Genomic DNA, 12,708 nt, shown 5'->3' with positions numbered 1-12,708 from the left:
ATATTCTAGCCTAACCTAGTCCTCCCACAGTCTAACCCAGGGGTGGGCAATAAGCAGCCCTCCAGATGTTGATGAACTACACATCCCAGCATGCCTTGACTTAGTTTTCCTATTTGGCCATGTTGAAACTGTTGCAAGGTATGCTGGGATGTGTAGTTCAGCCACAGCTGGAGGGCTTATTATTGCCCACCCCTGGGCTAACCCTAATACAATCACAATGTATTCCGAAGGCGAGTTACTGCCAAGATTCTTACTACAATCGGTTAGAACTTGCAAAACCATTGGTTTGAAAATTACAATATGGCCATTGCTTTACACCAAACACACGCAGACTGGGTTAAAAAGGTAAAAGCCGCCACTGTAGTGAAGCCAGATGCAGGTCCCTCACTTTACACTTCATAGCTATATTTTATTAATGTGATGCCCTGGGGTGGTTTTGCTGGACTGGCTTAGGGGTGCCCTGTTCCCCAGGCATGAACCCCATAGTGCTAGGGACCTGCTCTAATGAGGAGACCTTAACGTGGTGAGCAGGTAGATCTATTTGGCCAAATGTATGCTAACATCCTCATAAATGAATTATAAAAGGAATACATGTTCGCAGTAATGATTGCATAGTGCACCTGCAACCCCCCTCTGTTTTGCATATAGCTAAAAATCTCAGCAAGGTAGCACCTCTCATTACAGGGTGTGCAGTCTAGGGCCCCCCTCTGTCCGTCGTTTGTTGCACATGCGCCTGTCATCATAGCACAGGTGCCGGGAACTCTGTGGGGACCAGGAGGAGAGGCGGCGACAGGGGCGATGCCTGCATCGAGGTACCCCTTTTGCGGCAATAGGCAGCCCTCCTCCCCCCCCCAAAAAAATGGTACGAGCTGCCACTGTTTCAAGCATAAATAGCCAGTCTGGTAGGGCGGTGCTACTCAGAATGGTTCAGACTTTAAATCATGGTGAATAACGAAACCGAACAAACTGCACCGGGAGGATGATCCTGTGTTCTGTCCCCTCCAAAGCAAGATTCCGCTTACAGAACTGCTGCACGACCACCATACACTCATATAAGACACTTAAGTTAAACACCTAAAATTATTCCCTAAGAATAAACATAGACCATCCCCTGATAAATGTTGCCCTCAGAACTGTACAAATACTGATCTCGGAAAATATCAATTGGTGTTTAACAACAGTACCCCTATTGGATAGATTACATGTACAACCACAAGGTTACTCTTCTGCCTACCAATGTCCAAAGCTGTAAAATGTACATCATTATACCAAAACAATCTAGGCTAAATGTAAGACCAACTAATCTTATATGAAGGCCAACATACCTGATGCTACTAATGTCCCCAACACCTAGGCCATTTCACCCAAATAAAGAAACATGTACGAGCACAGGCGATGACAGGAGCAGGACACAGCTATGTGTCCCGTCCCCCCCCCCCCCCCAAAAATAGAAATGACCTATAATCTGGACAGAATAAAAACATACCACCCTGAGGGGGTGGTAAACAAATAAATAATTCCATTAGTAATTCTAAAAAAGTTCCATTTTAGGTAGGTATTCAATCTGGGGGTCACGGCTGTTGAGCTTGACCCTGTTGAGCCGTGACCCTATCTCGTTCTTGGTCTGCTCAGCCGAGAACACGCAGGAGGGATTCAATGTCCCGCCTGCAGTGGGACGAGAAGTGGGCGTGACAGCGAGTTGCGGCCTGAAGAGGCGAGCAGCAGCCGGGAGCTCGTCGCTTCCTGGCCGTTCTTGGCAGAACAAGCCCGACTACTTGTGAAGTCGGGCTCGTTCTGCCGGGCTCCCCTGTTCAATGCTGTCAGGGAAAACCGCATTGCAAAAGGCCTGGCGGCCATCTCCCCCTCAGGAGATGGTAGCCAGTGATTGAATACCCCCCTTAATATAGCCAAGAATGAGAACAAAACATATGAAAGATTTTCCGCTTTTATGGATGTGAAATGCAGTTATCACATATTTTCTCTAGTTTGTAGTTGGTTCCCAAATCCATAAACATGTAACCATTCTAAAAACTTAACACTACAATAATGACACAGACACATCGGCTGGCATTAAAAAGTAAAAAATGTATTGATCAAATAATAATGCCAAAAAAGTGTTTTGTTTTAGTATAGGCCAAAAGAAATGACACAAGGAGGTGGAAGGGGGCGACCGGGAAAGCCAGGGAAACACAAGATAACTCTGCAAGAGGTAAAACCATAAAACCTGCTGAGGGACTTATTATTCCTAATGTCCGAATTGTGTCCAAATTATGGCCAAATTATGTCCATCTAGTCAGGCAAAAAATAGAAAATCCCTCAAGACCCCCACTGTTGAAAATGGCGAGTAGCAAAAAAGGGATTTTTGTAAGAACTTACCTTTCGAATCCCTTTCTCTGATATGGTCCTGGTGACTCAGCTCAACACTGGGATGTAGGAGGGTCCGTAGGAGCCAGGCACCTATCCTAAAGCTTTTGGAGGGTAGGCTCCTCCCTTCATCCCAGACTCTTCTGTTCAATCTTACAAAGCCACTGGAATACATCAACTCAGTACAAACGCCTGCACATATTATATGCACAATTTCAAAAATAACTTTTCAACCATTTATAACATGAAACATCATGAACACTGGCATACTTACTGAGCGTAAGGGAGGGATCGCTGTGTCACCAGGACCATATCAGAGAAAGGGATTCGAACGGTAAGTTCTTACAAAAATCCCTTTTTCTCTTTCAATGGTCCTGGTGACACAGCTCAACATTGGGACGTTCCAGAGGCGGTCCTTTGGGTGGGTACGCTCAGGTCTGCAGCTCTCATCACTGCTCGCCCGAATGATGCGTCCTCCGACGCGAACTCATGCAACCTATACAATTTGGCAAAAGTGTGTACAGATGACCAAGTGGCGGCCCTGCAAACTTGCTCAGCCGTGGCCCCATGTCGAACCGCCCAAGAGGTGGCGACCGACCTGGTGGTATGCGCATTAATCCTGGCCCGGAACAGGCCTACCAACCTAAGCATATGCAAAGGCAATGACAGAATGCAACCACCTAGCAATGGTCTGCTTTGAGGCAGGCCAATCAATCTTGTGCATATCATACAAGACTAGCAAAGTGTCAGTCTTCCCGACACCCTTCACCCTGTCCACATAAATGCGCAAGGCACGCACAACGTCCAAATTTCTCAATTTGTCCCTTTTCCTCGAACCCTCTGGGGGTTGGAACACAGGCAGAACTATCTCCTGATTCAGATGAAAAGCAGAGACTACTTTTGGCAAAAATTGGGGTACTGTTCGAAGAACAGCCCTGTCATCATGAAATATAAGGAAAGGAGACTTGCATGACAATGCTCTTAACTCCGATACTCTCTTTGCTGACGCAACTGCCAACAAAAATACAAGCTTCCATGTAAGAAACTTAAGGTCAGCTGACCTCAACGGCTCAAAAGGTGCCTTTTGAAGACACTCCAGTACTAGCGATAAATCCCATGGAGCCACTGGTTGCTTGTAGGGGGGTTTCAACCGAGAAACCCCTTGCAGGAAAGTCTGCACCTCAGGTAGCAATGCTATCCTCTTCTGGAAATAAATCGACAAGGCCAATATCTGTACCTTAGATACTGAAGGCTTAACCCAGACGAAAACCCATCCTGCAAGAACTCCAGCAATTTAGAAAGTCGAAAGCGCGATGTATGCGACTTCTGCCTTTCACACCACCTAATATAGGTCTTCCAGACCCTATAATAGTTAGCTGACAACACTGACTTCCTAATTTTCACCATGGTCTTAACCACAGCCTCCGAGAAACCCTTTTTCTTCAAGATGGCGGTTTCAATAGCCAAGCCGTCAAATTTAGCCGAGCTGAATCCATGTGTAAGAACGGCCCCTGGCTTAACAGATCTGACCTCAGAGGTAGATGCCACGAGTCCACAGACAATCTCTGAAGCCTTGAGTACCAGAACCTCCTTGGCCAATCTGGGGCTACTAGAATCACCGGAATTCCTTGGGACTGGACTCTTTTCAACACTCTTGCCAGCATTGGAAACGGCGGGAAGGCATAAAGCAGATTCCCCTCCCAGGGGATAGTCATTGCATCCACTGCTTCGGCCCGTGGATCTCTCGTCCTGGCATAGAACCTGGGCACCTGATGATTGAACCTTGATGCCATCAGATCCACATCTGGAGTTCCCCACTTCCGTGTAATCTGATGAAATACCTGTGGGTTCAGGCTCCATTCCCCTTCTAGCAGTTCCTCCCTGCTCAGGAAATCGGCCTCGATATTCTCCACCCCTGGGATGAATATCACTGACAACGCTGGAACCTTCTGTTCCGCCCACAAGAAGATCCGGGAAACCTCCCACATGGCCAGCTTGCTGCGTGTGCCTCCCTGATGATTCAGGTACGCCACAGCCATGGCGTTGTCGGTCTGAATCCTCAAAGGAAGACCCTGCAATCTTTCTCCTGCCAGGGATATCACTTTCCACACAGCCCGCAGTTCCAGGATATTGTTCGGCAAGGCAGACTCCTCCGCGGTCCATAAGCCCCTGAGACTGGCGTTGGTAGTGACTACCAACCAGTCCCAGGACTGCAGAGACCGACCCCACTGAAGGGAATCCACCTCCATCCACCATTGCAGGGAAGACCGTGTTTCATGAGACAACACTATGTGCTCTGACTTCATGGTCTGAGTCTTCCCTGACCAAGATGTCAGGATGTTCCACTGGAACACTCGAGAGTGGAACCTGTGGTGTAGCATCTCGAAAAGTCGCCACCATTTTCCCCAGCAGTTTGAGACACCTCCAAACCGATGGGCTCTGAGACCCCGGATCTCCCGAACCAAGGAGGCCAAGTCCCTGGCCTTTGTCTCTGGTAGGAATACCGGATGTAGATGGGTATCCAGGACAACCCCCAGGAACTGGAGTCTCTGTGACGGCACCAACTGAGACTTTTGTAAATTTAAAAGCCAACTGTGAGCCTGCAAAAACCTGATGGCTTCTGCCAAGTGACTCTGCAACCTTTCCGCCGACTCTGCTTTGAAAAGCAGGTCGTCCACATATGGAATCACAGTGATTCCCCTCAGTCTGAGAGCAGCCGCCATTACTGACATTATTTTGGTGAATACCCTTGGCGCTGTGGCCAGACCAAAGGGCAACGCCTGGAATTGCAAATGCAGATTTCCTATTGCAAACCTCAAAAGAGCCTGATGTCCTGGGTGGATAGGAACATGAAGATATGCGTCCTGGACATCCATGGACGCCAAAAATTCTGAAAGACCCATCTGGCTTGGGTACCAAAAACAGAGTGGAATAAAAGCCTTTCTTCCACTCCGCTCGAGGGACCGGGATCACCACACCTTTCTCTAAGAGAGACTGAGCCGCCCCCAAAAGAGCAGCCGAGACTCCTTTGGCAGTGGTGTAGGGATGAATCTTCTCGGAGGAAGACCTTTGAAGGGAATCCTGTAACTCTGGGACACAATATTCAACACCCAAGGATCCCGGCCCAACAAAGCCCAAGCGTCCCTGAACCATCTCAGACGTCCCCCCACCTTGACCACCGCTGGGATATTCCCCAGGTAGTCATGCTGAGGGCTTGTCCTCACCTTTGGTGCTCGGTTTCTTATGAAAGGAAACAAACTTTGACTTTGGGGCCTTGCCCCTGCAGGACTGAAACTTTCCTCTAAAGGACTGTCCTCGAAAGGACGCACCCCCTCTAGGGGAGGGCCGAAAGGACGGCCTAAAAGCAGAAAACCTTGAGGCCTGTTTTGCTGCAGGAGCCGGCAGGAAAGTACTTTTGCCTCCCGTGGCCTGCTTAATAATGTCTTCCAGCTCTGAATCAAACAACAGCTTTCCTTGAAAAGCTAAAGCCTCTAACGCCTTTTTAGATTCATTATCCACCTCCCAGGCTTTAAGCCAAAGCACTCTCCTATAATTGACGGACACTGTGGAAACTCTGGAAGCCATTTTGAGAGCTTCCTCCTCAGCCTCAAGCACATACTCCGCAGCTGCTTTAAGCTTCTCAGCAAGCAGTAACACACATGGATCAGCATGCAAAATTGTACACAGGTCATTGGCCCACACAATCATGGCCTTAGAGACCCAGACTGATGCTACAAGAGGGCGTAAAGTGTAGCCCACCCCTTCAAATATTGCCTTGAGGTTATCTTCCAGCTTCTTGTCTATGGAGTCCTTAAAGGCTGCCCCCCCTGGACAGGTAGCACCGTGGATTTAGAAAGCCGTGCTACAGAAGCGTCTACCACCGGAACTTTTTCCCAGAGGTCTGCATGAGCCTCAGGCATGGGGTATAAACTTAAAAATCTCTTAGGCATCTGCAGCCTCTTATCGGGCGTTTTCCAAGCCCCTTCCAATAAATCCTGTAAACCTTCATCCGCAGGGAAGGTAACAGTTTCCTTACGCTGCCGTTTAAATACACCTTTTGCAGGAGTTTTATCCTCCACAGACAAATTCAAAGCCTGTTTAACAGCAGTAATCAAATCCTCCACCCCTGAGGCCGAGGAATCCTCAGAGTCATCACCCTGATCCCAGGGGATGTCTGTGTACTCTCCCTCCTCTTCAGCAACAAGCAATGGCACTGAATAAGACCTTTTAGGGGTCCCCACAGTATCACCATCAAATTTGTCTAACAAATCATTAAACCTGCTGATCCCCTTAGCAGTATCCTGCATGACCTGTAAGAAACCAGGATCTGCTTGGGTAAGAGGCAAGGAGCCAGAGGACTGCTGAGATGATAATATAGGTCTAGGGGAAGCTACCAACACATCACTCTGCCTGTCCAGCAATTGCACTAAGGTATTAACCGACCTGCCCAGGGCACTGGCCCACGCAGGTTCCGATTGCTCTACTCTCTGGGGTTCACTGCTCATGGGTCTCACAGCAGCGCAAGTAATACACAAGCCCCCCTTGGCCATCTGCTCAGGGACAAAATTCAGTGTACAAACACTGCAAGCACTCAATGCATTTAGGGCTCCCTCCCCCAAAGCCACAGACTGTTGCTCAGACATGATGTAAAAATAACAGTCACAGCGCACAATGTACAGGCGTTTTATACAGAGCCAATGTACTACAGTCACTTATCTGTCTGAAGCTTTCAAAGTGGGTAAAACGATGCCCAGGAAATCCATTCACTTTGTCAGCCAGCTCAGCTCCGCTGCAAGCGTTCCGAATGGCGCCAAAACAGAGTGAGGGAAGAGACCAAGTCCCTGCTGCTGCGGGGTCCGTGGCTTTTGGCGCCAACCACCCCCAGACAGCCGCTCCCACTGCAGGATCTCCAAGTTCCAGTGTCTCCCCCTCTGCTGGGGACCACTTGGAACATGCCTGTAACACACTGCTGTCCTCTTATATAGGAGCTCAGTGTGTAAGCTCCGCAGAAAATGGCCGCCACCATCAGGGAGCGCCTGTCCCCCATGAACCCCACCTAGCCGGTTTCAGAGCGCTCCGGAGCCCAGGCAGCTTCTTAAAAGAAGCTGTAAGCGCCGCACAGGGAGACCAGACAGTGTCTCTCCTGTGCGCAGTGAGCTGACAGGACGCGATTCTGTCAGCTCCTGCTGCGCTCTCAGTGTTAGGATTCAGTGAGAATCCTCACACTGTGCCTACCTAGCTAGTGTAAAAGTTAATAAAATAATAAAACCCTAACTAACTCTAATCCTTCGGCTGCTCCAGCAGCCCTTTAGAATAGCACCCACTCCAGTGGGCACCTAACACGAACTGAAGAGTCTGGGATGAAGAAGGGAGGAGCCTACCCTCCAAAAGCTTTAGGATAGGTGCCTGGCTCCTACGGACCCTCCTACATCCCAATGTTGAGCTGTGTCACCAGGACCATTGAAAGAGAAAGCCCCGAGTAGGATAGACAGGGGAAGACAAAACACACTAACAGGGGGAGACAAAATAAAAAATTGCAGCATCAAAGCAGCACAAGATCCATCACCTGGCTGGTGCGGATCACCTACAGCGGCTCCCAGCTCTTTTGGTGGCACATTTGTGCGCTCCGCTCATAAAATATAAACAAGCATCTTACATAGCATGTATATGACTTTATAAAACTTATCACATTGAAATTATTTTTTTTTGAATTAGCACTATAGTATCACTCTCTTACAACTATCAACACTGACAAGAAGTAAACTAAGTAAATTTCCTAAATATATAGTAATAAAACAATTACTGATAATCGGCAGAAAATGAATTATAACAAATCAAGTTAAATCTGTCAACCATCCCCAAGTATAAATTAGGTTAAAAATTATATATTTTCCATTTAACTGTTCTATTCCCCTTGAACTGAATTTAAATCTGAATTAAACATGTTTCTAATAATTCAAGATTTCAAAAACAAGAACTATCGACACTAGCAAGAACTAAACTATCGACACTAGCAAGAACTAAACTATCAACACTGGCAAGAACTAAACTATCGACACTGGCAAGAACTAAACTATCGACACTGGCAAGAACTAAACTATCGACACTGGCAAGAACTAAACTGTAAGGTTACTATATGTAGTAATAAAATGATTACTGATAATATGCAGAAAATGTATTATAACTAATCAAGTTAAATCTGTCAACCATCCCCAAGTATAAATTAGGTTACAAATTATATATTTTCCATGTAACCGTTCTATTCCCTTTGAACCGAATTTAAATCTAAATTTGATAAAACACGTTTCTAACAAATAATGAAAGATTTAAAAAACAAAACCTTATTAGGTTCTATGAAGGATACACCTAGAGTCGAATGGAGCGCTCAATAGGCAGCCTGCAGCCAGGAATGGTCACTGATGTAGAGGGCAGGGGTGCAGTGCCTGCAGGAGGAGGTCTTCCCTACACAGGGCAGACTTCGCTGTATTTTGGTGGCGGGTCAGGATTCCACGCAGATGTTAGCATGAGCGGGACTCTTGTGTCTTTTCAGTTATGTAGACCAAACACCCAAATACAGGCGTCATATGTTATCACATGTAGATATCACACTGATATTTCTAGTGTAATCCTTGTCCTCACAGTGTAAGCAGCATGAGGACAGTGGTCACAAGCTAATGGATAGCCTGCAGTTGTGAGATTTGGTTCATCTCCCCAGCTGGCTACCCAACAGTGCGCCTGATTGGATGTATGCAGCAGGGTTAGAGCTCTGTGCTAATGTATCTGTCAGTTACACGTGGAAGCCGGCACCTCCCTTTATTTATCTGCGGGTTGGGCTGCAGCAGGGACTCTCTCCTTCAGAATGCCGCATTGGTAATCTGAATGCCGGCATACCATCTATATGTATCCCCCGTAATGCCGGGCGCAAATGGTGCTTTAGATACAAGTGTCCAATTTCTGTCTGTATGGAAATCTGGGTGTGTCAATCATCCACTGTCCCTGTATATCACCAATAACACTGTTACACTATATATCACCTGTCTCTACTGACTAATATTTCCTATAGACCAGCTGTCCTACTGCTATTGGCTAAGTTACACACATCAGCCTATAACAGTAACATAACCGTAGTAAGTACTCACCCACAGTAATGCTGTAAGCCCGGTCTACTGGTGGTGGTGACTCTACAGCAACTGGCTCTGTGGTGTTGTCCTCTGTGGAGACAGCTCTGCACCAAATCTGGTAATGTATAGGAGCAGAGGGCAATCAATCTTTTGCTCCCAATGCTGGAAAATAGATAAAAACAGTTGTTCGGATAAATGTGTTAATAAATTAAATGGCTATTTCCACTATTATTGGGAGCACAGTTACATTCTTCTCATATGATCCCATACATATCCAGGTTTTTGTTCCCACCGGATATATTGGACAGATAAAGCTTCAGGTGTGTACTCCGTATATGTTTGGGAGACACAGAATACTCTGGGTTACTCAATATGCTAAGTGAGACATTTGATCTGTTCGCCCCATTGACAGGAGATCTGGGGGGTGATTCTGGTTCATATGGTCTGGTGCGAATTTGCAACAGGGACCATTGTTGAAGGCATGAGCATTTTCACCTATGCATAGTATCGCCTCCTTGGTGCTCACACCGGGGGAGGTGGGAGGTGGAGTGGATAATTTGTGCTAGGGGCCTTGCCAGGTGAACACCCTGCAATTCCTGGGCATGCACCCAGAAAAACACTGGGCATCCCCATGCGAACGCCGGCGGGCCCCTGGCTTCCAGGGGCAGGGCGGCTAACGTAACTGGACATCCGCTGGCCGCCCAGTTCTCGGCGCTGGATGCTGCAGATCTACTGTAAGTCAGCAAACACAGCAGAGACTGACTTAGATTTGCAACCATGTTGTAAATCATTTGATGGTCGGTGACTTTATGCTAAACATCCATTTGCAGTGCTGCAGGGACATTCAGCGTGTAGTGGGTGGCGGGCGGCGTTAAGCAAAGCAGAGAAAAGCTGCTGCTTTGCGAGTCAACCAGAGTCAGGGCCCTGATCTTTAGCTAACAAGGGGCATGTTTTTCTAATGGTAGATGAGGGTTTACAAATATGGGGGTTTATGCAGACCTGATTGCTGCTCTGCTAAACTGCAGAGCCCTGCAGTCAGGTATTGTCCACCAGTGAAATCCCAACCTGTGCATAATGCGAATTGTTTAGCAAGGCTGCGAAAATTAGCTGGATCGTCGATTTGCTGCAAATCCATTCACAAGCCGTTAACATCAAATTATTTTTCCACGGTGTGCAGTCTGTGAGTAGTCCAGGGCTTACTCTGCGGCTGCGATAGAAGTAGTTGGATCGGGGCTGGAGCTGACATCAAACGGGTGTGGTAAAATTCACCGCCAGTCGGGATTCCGACAGTCATTACTCAGACGTCAGAATCCTGACTGCACAGCAGGGGGGGGGGGGGGCGACGCAATGAAGCCCCTTGCGGGCTCGCTGCACTAGCCACCTATTTTATTCTCCCTCTATGGGGGTCGTGGACCCCCACAAGGGAGGAGTCGGGATTCCGACGTCGGAGTAATGACTGTCAGAATCCCGACTGTCAGGGAGCCGTCCGGCACCCCATCAAACATATTTCCTCCAAACACCTGGGAACATATACATTTTCCCTGACACTCCCAGATAACGGCCGGTTACCAGCCACAAATGCCGGCTTACTATCAGTCAACATGTGTTTGGCCAAAAAGGCTTAGCAGGATTTTATCGCCGGATAACCTTATGCGTGCTTACTACGAGCTGTACACATGCGGAGTCTCGCCATAGTACCCAGCCTGCAAATTTATGTATGATAATATTAAATGGTGGATGTTGTAGATTTGGGGAATCCATTTTATTGCAGAATGGGGAAGCATGTTTGAGGTATAACCTCTAATGAGCGAGAGTTGCCAAATATGGGTGTCAATCATAGGGTCAACAGTCAGTAGGTCAATAGATCATTGGGCTTTGCCTAATATAAGTAAGCCAAGCCCCGCTCAGCACGATTGCTCAGCACAAAGCATCGCAGAACACCTGCCATGTGTGCTGAGCAATCGTGTGCTAGAACACGTCGCTCAGCAAAAGTGCCGGGTCGCCCTGTGTAGATGGGGCTTTACTCTCCCTGGACATGTTACATCAGCCCCACCTGCAGTGCAACATCCGCTTTGCGAGGTCTGAATAACCCCAGTGTCAGCTGCCCTGACATCCTGCTTAGTTGCACTATTTCGGAGATTGTATCCTGTAGTCTGTGTTTTATTTACTAAGATGGGAGTTACATTGAAAATGTGATGTTGATATGGACAACCAATCAAATTCGATCTTTTAGAAGGATCTAAATAAATAAGTAGTTCTGATTGGTTGCTATGAGCAACATCCCATCTTCTATAGAACTCCCATCTTAGTAAATAAACTATTTGTGCCTTAAGACAATGAGTCTATACTCAGCTGCTTCATTCTCAAATTTTTTTTTTCTACCCTGCACTCCTTATGGGTCATTGGGTCGACCACTGAAGGTTGACAGACCATTAGGTGGACACCTGAAATAGTTTAACATGGGTCAAGTCGACAGGCCAACACAAGCATTAGGCCAACAATGGGAAGGTCAACAGTCAACAGGTCGACATGAGTTTGTCATGGTTTTTGTCCCAAGTGTCGACAGAGTCAATATGGTCACCATCTAAGTGTACCCTCACATGCCTCACTGCGCTCGGACAATATTTTATTCAACCACCACACCAAAGAGGACGGTAGGGCAGGACATTCTGCCTATCAGCACACAAAAAAAACGTGAATACATCCACCTTTTCACTGTTGACCTACCCATTGTCGACCTAATGCTCACATCGCCCTTCTGACCCTGTCAACTTTACCCATGGCAACCTATTTCATAACGCCTGTCGACCTTCAGTGGTCTACGCAATGCATGTTGACCGTAATAGGGTTGACCTAATGACAGTGTCCCCCTCCACTCATGTTCACCAATGCTAAAGCTGGCAATTGAACATCCTCGGGGTAACCCATTCTTTACCAGGACTCATTGTACCAAGGTTAGGTGCCCTTACTGGACTTATTGCACAGAGTTGTTGGTTTGGCCTCTAAATGATGACAACGTGATACAATCAGAACTATCACATGTACAGTGATGCTTACGATTTTATGAATATACTTGAAATGCTGCATTATTGGGTCTTTTATGTGGTTACACATATTCCAGTCCTAAATAGGTTATGGCCACAGCGTGTGTTGCTGTAGGACGTTTCATTCACGTTCTTATGAGCACATGCAGTATCAAGCAATGTCTTAGTTGTGAAATATT

Source organism: Crinia signifera, chromosome 6 (assembly GCF_055691185.1).
Source record: "Crinia signifera chromosome 6, ASM5569118v1, whole genome shotgun sequence".
NCBI lineage: Eukaryota > Metazoa > Chordata > Amphibia > Anura > Myobatrachidae > Crinia > Crinia signifera.
Note: the sequence above shows the minus strand (reverse complement) of the source record.